General features: G+C 46.9%; 1 protein-coding gene across 3 annotated transcripts in view; it reads right to left on the bottom strand.

Annotated features, from left to right (window-relative positions):
- The window catches only part of RFX4 (regulatory factor X4), a 165540-nt gene that overhangs the window by 138423 nt on the left and 12952 nt on the right, over positions 1-14165 (bottom strand). The window lies entirely within an intron of this gene.

Raw genomic sequence — 14165 nt, forward strand, 5'->3', positions numbered from 1 at the left:
AGAATTGCAGAAATGCTGTTGGTGTTTGTGAAGAGACAAGAACATCATAAACACATTAGATTCAATTGCCCATCAGCTTTCATCTGAGACTGGCCCCGACTGGAATTTGACTTTCAATGAAGCCCCACAGCAGCCACCATTGCTGATGAGCCTTTGCTGAGTAGTTGGAGACAAAATGGTGATTGAAGCTCACTTGAGTATTTCCTGGTCAGATTCTACTACTTCTGGAGTATTCACAGCCCAACAGTACCAATTGAGAATTATCTGTCTTTGCAAAGAAGATACGTTCCTGAGAAGTTGTTTGTAAAACAAAGTTTGGTCAACTAAATCACTGGTGGTGGTTTGCAGATGGTAAGTTAGCAGCAGAACCCTTTATTTAAACAAAAACAAAAAGGAAAGCAGATAAAACCCTGAGGGCTCTGGTTAAAGTGGAGAAAGAGGGCAGGGAACCTTATAGCTCACTACCCTTTGCCCGGGGACCCCCGAAGGGGCACTTCCAAGCACAGGCCGAAAAGCCACTGCGGGAGGACATATTAAAAACTCTACAATAGATACGTAGGACTTTTAAAATTCAAAAGACTATGTTCTTTTAATCCAATTCCAAAGTCTACAAAAGTACTTTCCACACTGTGGCGTAATGCTTTATTCCATTGTCTGGACCAGCTACATGCATGCATGCATGCATGCATGCAGTCATTCAACATCAGCTAAGTACAGTCAGTTCTGCTAGAATGCTTGTTTTGAAAATAAGAATGTGTTCCAGTGCAAGTAATACATTGGGAAATGATTTGAGCAGAGAGCAAACGTCGTGTTTGCTTATGCTCAATTTCTTGCCTAAGAAGCATCAGGGGAATGCAGAAAACCACACATAGCTGCACTGAAGCCCACAGGAATATGCAGAATCCACACGTGCTCACACCTCGGCCATCTACCAGTTACTTTAGTTCACCACACGTGTTAGGAGCCACACCTGCCTGGATAACCCATGTTTTATCACTTCATAGTAACTCACAAGCTGCAGCCTTTCTGACATCTGCTTCCAAAAGCAGGGCTTTTGGGGCTTTTCCAAGGTGAAGTGTCATATTCATTGTATTTGTGTACCTCTTAACCATTAACATGTGCAAAACTGTGCTATCGTCTTCATTACGTTCCAGTTTTTTAAATGTGTCACTCACAAAGGTTTTGAGTGTTATGCCCCTAGTTTATTTTTCTAATCAACGCTGTGGTTTTTATTGTGCAGTTTTGCAGGGCACCAAGCTCAGTTAGGAGCTTTAGGAATGCATATGTGGTGTTAGAGCAGAGCTGACTAGACCTATGGCCATGTGCTTCTGAACAGTGCAGTCTCCCATTGCCGGCTTTATAATATAGGAGCTGGCATTTACTGAACACCTGTTCTAATATGCCAGGCCCTTTACATATGTTATCCTGTTGAAGTCGGGCAACAACTTCCAGAAGAAAAGATTTTCACTCCCATTGTTTTCCTAGAAAGCAACTGAAGTTTAGATTAAGTAATGTGACTCCACGTAGCTCAAAAGGCCAAGGCCAAGATCATTAGTTAACACCTTGGGAAACATATTCTCAAAAGAAGCCATGCTAATGCTGACGAGTGAGCTATGGGGTGGGGGTGCGGGGGGACGCAGGGAGACATGTTGGGTTTTTTGTTTTATATCCCAACAAACTGCTCTTTTAAAAGCTGCTCCCTAAATGGTAAATAAGTAAGGGGAAATATCCAAGGGGAGGAACAGGAGCCAGCTTGTTCAGAGGAAATGGAAATCTGGTATTTCTGAGGAAACACTGAGCAACAGAGAAATTCAAAACATGAAAACACCGCCCCTTCCAGACATCAGCCGCGCAACGTAGAAACAAATGGCTTGTGATGTTTTCAAAGCCGGGACGGCGCAAGGTGGGGTGTTCGTCATCACGTCGCCTCCAAAGATGCATCTGGATACAAATCTCCAGAATTCTTTACAGGAGTCTCCAGAATATCTCCACTCGGATCTTCTAATCCCTTGGAGTTCTGGCACAATTTCCTTGGCAACAGCCATGGCTGCTTTTGGATGGCAGCTACTGAAATCTGCAGCCCCTTCCTCCGCCAAACCACACCACCAAAAGCAATTGCTATTGTTCTGGACCAGCCCTGGTCTTCCTAGTGAGATATTCACATCTAGTTACTCTCATATGCGTGTGGGCATGCACACGCTCGCACATGCACACATGCACACACAAATACACACACACACTCTTTTCACTCTTAGTTCACAGGGAACTAAGAGAAACACTCTCCCTCTCACCCATTTGCCTGCGCCAGATGAGGCCTGTTAAATTTGGAATCCTCGGAAGGGCCTATTCCTGCAGGTGAGAACCCCCAGTGGTTGGTGTGACAGTCTCTGAAGAACTCATGGTAACATTCCGGAGGGGAGCTGGCTCTGAACACCAAGGGCCAAGACAGTGCAACACCAGCCCCCAAGAGCCCAAGTCGAGGAAGAACTTTCCAGATGATGTGCCTCTCCCCCATGTTGCCCAACACTGGAGAGAGATGAGAGCAGGGTTATGAGAAGAGAGAGAGTGCCGGAAGCACCAGGAAAGAAACAGAATAAATGTCACCAAATAACCCTTTCCTCCACCCCCTGCTCCTTCTCAGGTCTGACATCGTCACTTGTGCCTGTAGCCACTCTGCTACCCTGTCCTTCTCCCCGGGGCAACACAGAGTAAGTGTGGTCTGTCCGGCACATGGCAGATGTGAGCAGATAGCCACCATGGCTCCATTTTTCTGGTCAAAGTACCTCACTTGTTTTGGCTCTTGCTCAGAAGGAATTGTTCCCACATCTTTGCCAACTAGTTCACCTGCATCTGGCTGTCTTCTAGTTAATCAATATCTATTTGAACATGTGCCATCCAGGATGAACTCTGAGGGTCCAGACCATGGTCTGAGCAGTGCCAAAGATAATATGGCGGAACCATCACCTCTGCTGCTCTGGACATGTGGAGTTTTCAGAGCATTCAAAGGTCTTACATTCCAGATTGCACACATGAAAGTGAGACGTCTAAACAGGCCTTGGATCCACAGGTACTCTTTGACCTTTGTCCTCTTCCCAAATGGAGCTCTCAGCAGCAGCATCTCTAACTCATGTCCCCTAAGTCAGGCTGCTCCATATGACTGGAAGGCTTCTTTTTAGGTAAAAAGAAGTAATACGAAGTAAAATGTATATACTTTAAAACTACTAACAGTGTATTTTGGTCTTGCAAAGATCAAGAGTTACTCAACCAGAATGACAGGTATATTGAATTTTTAATAAGGTGCGTTGTTCATCTAACTAATTTATTTGTAGATTATGTGATTTAAAAATAATAATAAAGGCTGCCATACCTTGGGTCTTTATGGGCTAAGCATTATGCATGTATACCATCATACTTAATCCTCATAACAACCTTGAGGTAGGTGGTATTAAGAAAATTAAGGTTCAGTGACATTAGGTGACTTGTCCAAAGTCACCCAGCTAGTAAGAGGCAGATTGGCATTCAGACTTAGTCCATAACCAGTATGCTCTCTCCCAGTGTGGGCTGAGCTCCCCGCTCCTACATTCCACACGGGCTCTAGCACCCGGTGCCAATACTGTATCACTGATCACAGTCTGCCTTGCGTTCGAACTTCTGCTAACGTCCTACTTACATATTACAATTTTTGCTAAATTCATTCACAGATTTCTTTGCCAGCCTTTGTTATACATAACAGGCCCTTCTGTTTAGGTCCTAAATATCTTAAGAATGAAGTCCATGTTACTCTATTGCTTTTGACTCTCACTTCACCTGGTATGAAGTTTTTCCTACAGGATGGTCTCAATAAACGTTACATTATTGACACACATGACATCAAAGAATGCACAGCTTATAAGCAGACACATCCACATATCTATAGAATTTCCTAATTTTTTTTTTCTACCACATAAGGCATGAAATAGTACAACACATCAAAGGTGATCTTCCAAATACAGAAAGCAATTTTCAACCAATGTCTGTGTTGTGCCTTCTAGATAGAAAAAGCTACAATAAAAGGCTGTGAGTGAAACAGACATGAAGACTGGCTTCTGCCCTGCAGCTGCCATCTAGAAAGCGAGGTAGATGCTACTCCCCAAACTCATGAGTGCAAGGACCCTGGCCTTTCTGCCCACCTTGTACCCAGAGGCTGGCACTGTGACTGTCCCTGTAGATATTGCCCAATAATATGTGTCATTGAATGCCTTGCTTTTTTTTTTTGAAAAATAACATTAAGTTCCTACTGTATGCCAGGTCTTCTGCAAGGCATTTTCACATACGTGGTTGAAATTAAAGGGATCTCAGAACAACAGTATGTGGTATGTATTAATATCTCTGTTTATAGACATGAAAACTGAGGCTTGAAGCAGAGGTGCTAACCCAAGGCAGGCTGTGATCACACTGCTGTACGGGCACTGGGTCCTGGGACACAGGAGGAGAGCTCCGTTCACACTTGGCTAATCTCCCTGCTCCCAACTGCCTCTTTCTTGATCCACAAAAATCATCTGATCTTTTAGTAAGAACCAAACTTGCTCTAAGTTCCCAACAGGATGTACTGACAGCTGTGAGTGTCGGCTCCTGGGCTGAGAAGCATCACTACATCTGACTCATCTGGGATCACGGGCAGGAAGGAGGATGCCAATCAGGACTTGTGGATTTTCACTTTCCAAGGAGTTTACCCCGCACTCCTTAAAGGCAGATCTTCATGACTCCCCACTTTAGATTGGATTTCATAGAAGGTTTGGTTCCCTTTGCAGTGGCAAAGAACAACTACGAAGTATCTGCATCAGGGACCCAGCACGCCCCAGGCTCAGAGCAACATTGGTCTGGCAGGAGAAACTGAGCAAGATGGTAGTCCAAAGCCAGGTAATCCTTGAAGTTTACAGAGTGCACGGACATGAGAAACCGATCTGAACTTCACAGTCCACCTCATGAGACAGAAATTCACCCCACCTTACACATCAGGAAACTGGAGTCCAGACCAGGACAGTGGTTTGGCTGAGGTCACACACAGTCAGAGGGATCAAAGTCAGAATTCAAACCCAGGTCTTCAATCTCAAGGCCTATGCTTATTCGACTTGCTAATTCATACCGGACACAGACAAGTCACTCTAGCTTAGGCTATCCATCCACCCATTCATTCATTTTGCAAATAATTATCAAGTGCCTTCATGTAAAGTTGTAACAGAAGATGACAAATACATTTTAACAGGGAGCCAATATATCACAGCAAGATATTGCTGGTGGACCAAGGTCTCTGGACCTGAGAATATCTTGTTTATGTATTCTTGTTTTATTCTTTATTTTCCCTACCTTAAAAATGTAAGTTCTAACAACCATGTCTATCTTTTCCATGCTTAGTCCCCCAGAGCCTGGCACAGTGTCAGGCTCACAGCTGGTGGTGATGGGTTGTGACGAAGTAAAGTAGGATGAGAGAACAGGATGAAGGAAAGCACCCTCATCCCAGGAAGGCCTCTGAGAAGCAGCAGCATTTGAGCACAGACTGAGTACAGTGAGGGAGGCTCATAGGGAGGGGACCACAGAGGCCAAGTCCCTGAGGGGAGATCATGGGTGACCCACAATCATGGGACAAGGGACGGCAAGAAGGCCCGTGGTTGATGGAGTGACCAAGGGGGAAACAGTACCAGATGAAAGAGAGGACAGAAGCAGGCTGGGAAGAGTGTGGAGTTCACAGTTACGACAACTGGATTTCAAATCCCAGCCTTGCCACTTCCTAGCTATGTGACATCGGAATGATTCCTGAGCTTTCCAAAAAGCCCTACCTTCCAAGTTTCCAAAGATTAACTGAAATACTACAGGTGAAGCACTTCGCATGGTTGGCTTTGTGGGCCATGGAAAGGTGAGGAAAGCATGGTCTCCGTCCACCAGGAGCTCACGCCGAGTGATGAGGACAGACAGTAATGCAATGTCCAGCATTTATGTCGGGCATTTCCCCCACATCAGTCCCCCTGCTTCACATGCCTCCTCTCTACTCCTCACGGCAACCTTGAAGCAGAGACTCGACAAATTCCGGATCCCTGAGGAGGAAACAGAGACTCAGAGAAGCTGGGTAAAGCCAGCCAGTGAGGTGGTGGCCGAGCTGGGTCAGGTCTGTCTGCCTCTGAGGCTGGCTTGCTCTCACTGGGACACACTGCCTCGAGGAGCCAGCAGTAACCAGGGGCAGGTCTCTTATTCTAATAAGGTGCAATGGAATCACAGAGAAGGGAGTTTCCATCTTGGCCTTCACATAGGAGGTGGCATTTCAGCTGGTCCTTAAAGGATTAGGCACCTGCCAGACCAAAGAGGGCAGGAGGGCCACGTCATGGTCAAAAGCCCAAAGTGGGTTCTGGGACAGGGGACGAGTCCACTGACTGGTGACCGGAGGAGGAGGGGCAGGGGGCAGGTGGGAGAGTCTGTGAGGAGCAGACTGCCAAGGCCTTGCCCACCAGGCCAAGAAGCCAGCAGGCAGCTGGGAGCCAGCCGTCATTTTGAAGCAGTGGGGGAGTGAACACGACAAGCTTTGTTTCTGAGGAACTAGATGGGAACAGGGAGTTCTTGACTTATGCAATACCTGAAGAAAATGCCGCCTGACTTAGAAAGTGTCACCAGGTTTTAATAGAAGGCGTTATTCATATTCTTTGTATCAACAGTCTTTCAGGGCACTGTGCTGGGGCCTATTTTAGGAACTCACAGCTTTAGAAATGCTACATCAAAAAGTTGACACGTCACACTCACTAGCAGCTGCCAAGGGAGGACCAGGCCCCAGGTCCTGGAGGTACCAGCACGCCCCCTAGTCCCCCCTCCCTTCCCCTGCCTTCCCCCCCACCCCCCCCCGGGGCCCTGGCCATTACCAGTGGAACCATGCCAACAAGGCCCGCTCCTGTCTCCCCACGCACCAGGGTGTGATTTCCTCTTCATCATTCTCTGTCTCTCAGCCCTGTTTTCCCTCTGTCCTGGGCTCCCCACAGTGGTGACACACAGGAACACGTGGAAAGTCTGGGCCCAGGAAGTGGGCAGCTGTGTGGCCTCTCCAGGGGGTGGGTGGGGGGTGGGCCTCAGGTCAGTGGGTTGCCATGGCAACACCACAGGCCCTGCCCCAGGGGCCACTGGGTTCCAGGAAGGGGCCCCTGCCCTGCCTCCAGGGGGCCATCCCACCCTGCCCCTTCGTTCATTCCTTTCCTCGTTCACCAAATACTGCTTTAGCACCAACCATTTGCCAGGCTCTGAGGTTCTAGTGACAGACATCGCAGACAAGGTCCCTGCTCTCAGGGAGCTTGTATTCTGTGGTGGAGATGGGACAAAACAAATAAGGTGCCTCCAGGGCACAATGAGTGTCAGGAGGAAAATGAAGCTACTGAATGGGAGATGGGGGTGCTGTCTTAGGTAGCAGGACACTGAGGGCCTGCTGGAGGAGGTGATGTTGGAGCAAGGGCAGAGGTCTGAGAAGGAAGGGGCTTGAAAACCAGTATGTGGGAGAGCGTGAGGATGAGTGAGAGCAGCAGGAAATGGAGGCAGAGGTAGGAAAGGCCAAAAGCGTGTAGGCACTTGCCGGACATAGTAAGAACTGCACACTTACCCCAAATGTGCTAAGAAGCAAGTGGCCTGAACCGCACTGGCTCGGAAAGCGCAGCCTACTAGGGGATGCACATTCATTCATCCCACTCACTACCGCTTTCTCGACTATTTGTGGAGTACCATGCGCCAGGCACTGTGCTACACAACAGGGGCATAGCAGCAAACCAGACAGCATCTGTCACAGGGAAGGTTAGAGTTTAGTGTGAGAGTCAGCTGTTAAATAATAGACATGTAATTCCCAAGAGAGCCAAGGGACGGGGGGGGGGGGGGGGGGGGGGAGAGAAAGAGAGAGAGAGAGAGAGAGAGAAGGGAGAGTCTGGTCTAATCCGCGAGTCAGGGAAGCTTCTCAGAGGAAGTAGGATTAAACTGACAGCTAAAGATTAAGAAGGCATCATGTTACTCCCCCAGGTAAACAGGGAGGGAGGAGTATTCCTGGCAGAAGGAACATCAAGTGCAAAGGCCCTGAAGCTGGCTGAAGAATTATGTGTTCAAAAAATTGACAAGCAGGGGCCCCTGGGTGGCTCAGTCAATTAAGCATCAACTCTTGATTTCAGCTCAGGTCATGATGTCATGGTCCCTGAGTTTGAGCCCTGCGTCAGCCTCTGTGCTGCTGGCTGGTACGGAGCCTGCCTTGGGATTCTGTCTCCCTTTCTCTCTGTCCCTCCCCCTCTTGCTCTCTCTCTCTCCCTCTCTCTCAAATAAAAATAAACTTTAGAGGGGCGCCTGGGTGGCTCGGTCAGTTAAGCGTCCGACTTCGGCTCAGGTCATGACCTCACACTCCGTGAGTTCGAGCCCCGCGTTGGGCTCTGTGCTGACAGCTCAGAGCCTGGAGCCTGTTTCGGGTTCTGGGTCTCCCTCTCCCTCTGATCCTCCCCCGTTCATGCTCTGTCTCTCCCTGTCTCAAAAATAAATAAACGTTAAAAAAAATAAAAATAAACTTTAGAAAAATGAAACATTAAAAAAAGAGAGAAAGAAAAGAAACTGACAAGCAACCTGAGCCTGAATGCCCACGCTCATTCAGGGATTAAGCCAAAGTGTATTTGTTGAGACTATCCTGTTTGACTAGCACTCCGCAAGGTGCTACTGCGAGTGTGCACGTAAAAGCCCCGCCCCCTCTGTACTTACGACTGAGTTAAGGAGTCTGGATTTTATTCAATAGGTGGCTGGGAACCTCTTTACTGAACGTTTCTGTGTGGAGTGTGACATAAGCAAAACCGTTCCATGGGCAGCTCCATCTGGCATTGCTAAACACAAGCTCAGAGGGGAGAGAAAGGGAAGTGGGAAACCACATCACATATCATCCAAACTTCTGAGACTGAAAAGCCGCATTATTAATAATTTTGCCAGGACCACAAGCATACACCAGGACTGTCCCAGGCAAACCCAGATTTCACAGCACCCCTGGGTAGGAGGCCACTGCAAGAGTGTAATTAAGTCTGAGAGGCTTAGGACAGAGGCGGTGAGATGACAAAAGATAGGAACTCTGCCTTCTTTCTACCTAACTGTACTCACAACTCTAGCCAATCCATGTACCCAGTGTCCCCAGGTCCCCACATCTCTTCCTCATCTGCTGGGGCCTCAGTCACAGCAAGAAAGAGGAGTTGAGTCGGAGGTGACGGTCATGACACTTCCTACTGTCTTCATCCACATCATCGTCAGAGCCCAGTCTTTGAGCATCAGCACTACACTCCAGCAATAGTTATTTACATGGATTATCTCATTTAATTACAGCAATACAGATGGGGAAGGTATGCTTTACACAGATGTGTGGCCAGGACAAAGATGAGTGTGAATGGCTTTGTGCACAGTTAACCCCCGACCCCGGGCCTAAGGATGTACTTTCTGGGTTGTCTTTGTCCCTGTAGCTGATTGGTGCCCACTGCATACAGAGGCCAGGATGTTCAGATGCTACGGACACAGAAACATCAGCCTACTTATTGTCTGCTCAACGCCGTACGGCCTGGGCCTGTCTCTTTGCAAAGATCGGGACAGGATTCGCGTTCTCTTTCAATTGAACACTTGACCCTCAGTGACGAGATTCCAACCCATAACCCCACTGACTCCTCACGGTACTTGCTAAAAACCACCCTCACCAGTTTGCCTTTTTACTTTTCTTCTTTTCCTTAAAAATCTGAGCAGTATTTTCATCCCTTTCCCAATTCTAATACATATTCCTTTAAAAAATAATCCTCCCCAAACTCCCACCGTATGTATGCCTCAGTTTCCACATCACTCCCATACGAAATCCTGCTTCAGAAGATTCAGCCTCAGGTGGTGATGGTGATGCACGAAGAAGTCTCAGAGGCTAACGTGCTACCGTGACACAAGGCGATCTTACTTCTCCTACATTCAGCACCGCTCTTCCTTAACACCCTACAGCCTCAGTGCTCTCTCATCTGCCCAAACTACTCACTCTTTTTGTTTCTAGCTGCCTCTCCAGACTCCTGAGGTGCGCCTGCTGCCTGTGCCAGCTCCTGCTTCGTACCCTGGGGAATCTCTCCCGCAGGTCTGGAAACCAGCAAGTGTCCGTGCCTGAACCAACGAGCTCATCGGCACAGTGAGGAAGCCCCTTCCTGTGGGCCGGGGGAACCCAGTACAGAGCAAAGGATGAGAAGGCCTGACTGCTAAGCCTCGCTGTCTCACTAGTTTATGAACCTGACCAAGTACTTTCACCTTTTGAGCCCCAGTTTCTCTGTTAGGGTTACAATAACCGCCACTGTCTAAGTTCCCATTTTGTACCACTGTGCTAAACTGTTCACTCACCTCTTCATATACAGGAATCATTATCCCATTTTATAGATGGGGGAAGTAAGGCCCAGAGAGAAAGGCCTGGATGAGAAAAGATAAGCACTCTGCTTACCGTTTGGCTAACTAGATTCACTCTCCCAGCCGGGCCATGTGGCCACTGTCCCCGTGTGTCTTCCTCATCAGCTGGGGTCTCAACCACGGTGTAATGCAGGTGAGTCCACCTGTCGTCTCCTGGAATGTGGCCGCCAGTGTGAGCACCACCACCTTCATGAACATCGTAGCAGCTGAGCCGGGATCTGAACCTGACTCTAACCTAACCATGAACTTATTCTTTCCTAAGTTAGTCATTCAGAAATCATTTACTGGGCAACTATCAGACACTATTCTGGGCTCTGAAGATACAACAGTAAACAAAAAACATGAAGTCGCTATTCACACGCAAACAACAAAAATAGAACTTAAAAGCGCCCCCAGGTGAAAGAATATACTTAAAGTATGACAATTCGACTAAAAACAAGTCAGCGGTTACACCTAACCATTAACTTATATTATAATACTCATAGTTATATATGCCTTGAAGTCTCACCGTGAGTACTGAGCTGCGTCTAACATAATACCAAATACACAGCAGGTACTAGGTAACGTTACTGCCTTTTCTCACTTTAGGAAAACCCAAAACATAAAACTCTGAAGCGGTCAAAGAGATTCATGAAAGGGTCATTATTTGCAATATATGAAAATTAATGAGGACACCCCGAAGGTATACCAGTGCCGTTAGCTCAACAGATCATCAACTCACAAACAGTCCCGGAGCCTAGAAAAAGTGAAAGCTAAGGTGTTCGGTGCCACCTCCTGTCAAAGATAGGTTCCACGTAAAAGCAGATCTCTGCTCTAAAAACATCCCTGGGAACGCCAGAATTCACGCGTGTAACTGCATAAGCAGGCTGTAAAAATTTCACCTCCCCTCAATGTTTATGGGGGACCATACCGACTACTACCTAATGTCGGCAGGCCTCCACTTTGTTTCTATTTCTATCATTACGATTTTATTAAAACGTGTAAAAGTCTGTTAAAAAAAAGGTTATTGGGGCCAAGGCTGCTCCCTGTGCACAGCATCTGATGGTATCTGATCCCTGACATCACTGCCTTTTCTAGTTTCTTTGTGTATTTTGCCTCTTCTGCATTTCTTTTCACACCCTCTGTTGGGGGATGTGGGTTCCCCCCAAAACCTCAGGAGCCAGGCACTCCTGACCACAGGACCCAAACAGACTTCAAACGAGCCCGAACTTTTGAGATGAATCACCAAAACATCCTTCTCTTAGGCAAAATGCTTTTTTCTTTCCTGTGTTCATCTATTGTAGAAGTTGTATTTTTAAGTGTTGAAAGGAAAGACATACTCATCCACAATCCCACCCCTCTCACATGTGAACTATCTGTCCTTTATCTGTGTTGCTGCCTGGTCTCATGTCCACATGTGCATATGTATGAACTATATCCCCAGTGAATGAACACACCCTTCCTCATTTTTCCTTTAACATTCTATCATGCAGAGTTGTCTCATTTTGCTACAGCCCTCATACCTATCATTGATAGATGCCCAGTGTTCCCCTGAGCTAATATTCCTATTTTTATAGCGTCTTGATGAAAAATTTGGTACATATTTTTTCTCTCTTTCAAATCATTTCTGGCGAGTCACTAGGAGAAGGAAAAGCAAGCATGTGGGCTTAGTAACTAGCTACATGAGAATGGCCTGAATTCCAGCCTTAGCACTTACTAGTTGAATGGCTTTAGGCAAAGTCCCTAAACCTCCATGTCCCCTTGTGTAAAATGTGGCGAATGATAATCTGCCCACCCCATCTTAATGGTGCGAGATGTGGAAAGTATTTAGCATAGCGCCCAGCACAGGGTGAGTTCCGGAACCATTGTGATTCCCAAGTACCTGTCTGTGTCAGAGGCACTTCGTATGTCTCAAAGACAGTGTAGGTGTTAAGCACACAGACAGTGGAGCTCAACTGCCAGGTTCAAGTCTGATTTCCTTGCTGTATGACCTTGGGTGAGTGACTCAACCTCTTTGAGCCTCAGGATTTTTTTTTTAACCTGCAAAGTGGGGGTGCGAATAACAGCACCTCACGCAGTTTGCATGAGGTTTAAGTGAACAAGGCACAGAGAGTGTTTGCATGATAAGCACTATCCAAATCTTAGCTATTATAATTTTTACATCATGCCCACCCCCAAAGCCTGACACTCTAGTCTCTTCTGTTACCATTCCTTCGGTTTGACTCTTAGATGTTTTGGTACAGTGAAAAGCCTTGGAAGCCAGACGGACACTAATTCTGCTGTTCCCCTTACAAGTGACCAAGCTCTGCAACCCCAGACAAATTACTTAACCTCAAGATCCTCAATTTCCTTCATATATATATATATATACATATATACATATATACATATATACATATATACATATATACATATATACATATATGTATACATATGTATACATATGTATATATGTATATATGTATATATGTATATATGTATATTAAAACAAACAAACAAAAAACTACCCCCTGAAGTTACTATGAGGATTAGGACAAATAATATAAGCTCCTTAAGAGCTGACTGTACCTTATTCACCCCACTGTTCCCTGCAATTAGAGCCTGGCACAGAACTGCAGATCTATGAGGAGAGGGCAGAAGGGAAGGAATTAGTAACACCAGCACCATGCCTGGCACCTAGTAGGGGCTCAGAAGAGGGTCACCTCGGGCGCCTGGGTGGCGCAGTCGGTTAAGCGTCCGACTTCAGCTCAGGTCACGATCTCACGGCCTGTGAGTTCGAGCCCCGCGTCAGGCCCTGGGCTGATGGCTCGGAGCCTGGAGCCTGTTTCCGATTCTGTGTCTCCCTCTCTCTCTGCCCCTCCCCCGTTCATGCTCTGTCTCTCTCTGTCCCAAAAAATAAATAAAAAAAAAAAAAAAAAAAGAAGAGGGTCACCTCATCTGTAGTTAATCAAGGACTTGTCTGCATGGAGCCATGAGCCAAGTTTCCTAGAAAGCAAGCAAAAAGAGGCAGCGTTCTTCACACTATATCTTAAGTAAACATTTATTGAGCACTGACTTGTGCAAGACATCCTAGTGAATGCTTTGCACTGTGCTAAGAGCAGATAATGACAACACGGGAAAATCGTGAGAAACGAAGAAGTGTCAAACACGTAAAATGAGGATGGAAAATATGTGCACTTTAGACACGTGCGGCAGGTGAGTGCACAATGAAGCAAAGTTAAGACAGCTCTATGCAGGGGGGTGTGGGGGGGAACCACCAGCCCCTTCATTACAGCCCTATGTTTTTAACTAGTTTGGAGACAGACTGGTTTAAAGACATAACTGACCTCAGTGAGGAAACTCTCTCACGATAGGAGCCAATGCATGTGACTGAGCCCCCGGAGGGGCAGTTTCGCTAAGAATAAACTGGGAAAGATCCCACCTAGCTCACAGGTTTACGGGATCATGTACTGGAAAAAACTGAACACAGTGCAGTGTGCATAAAATTTTGTTTTCTCCCCCCGTATGGGCCTTGTATCGGGGGAGAAGGGGGGGATCTTGGAAGCTACTAGGGCATCTTAAGAAGCGTGTGGCGCTCAAAGCACCTCTTGTTTATTGAGCTTTTATGCCATGCCAAGGCCCTGTGCCTAACCTTTTACATGCGTTACTTCGTTCAATCCTCACAATGCCGGGATGCCTGGGTGGCTCAGTCAGCTGAGCATCCAACTTTGGCTCAGGTCATGATCTCACAGTCTGTGAGTTCGAGCCCTGCA

The sequence above is a fragment of the Neofelis nebulosa genome, chromosome 8 (genome assembly GCF_028018385.1).
Source record: "Neofelis nebulosa isolate mNeoNeb1 chromosome 8, mNeoNeb1.pri, whole genome shotgun sequence".
In the NCBI taxonomy this organism is placed as follows: Eukaryota; Metazoa; Chordata; class Mammalia; order Carnivora; family Felidae; genus Neofelis; species Neofelis nebulosa.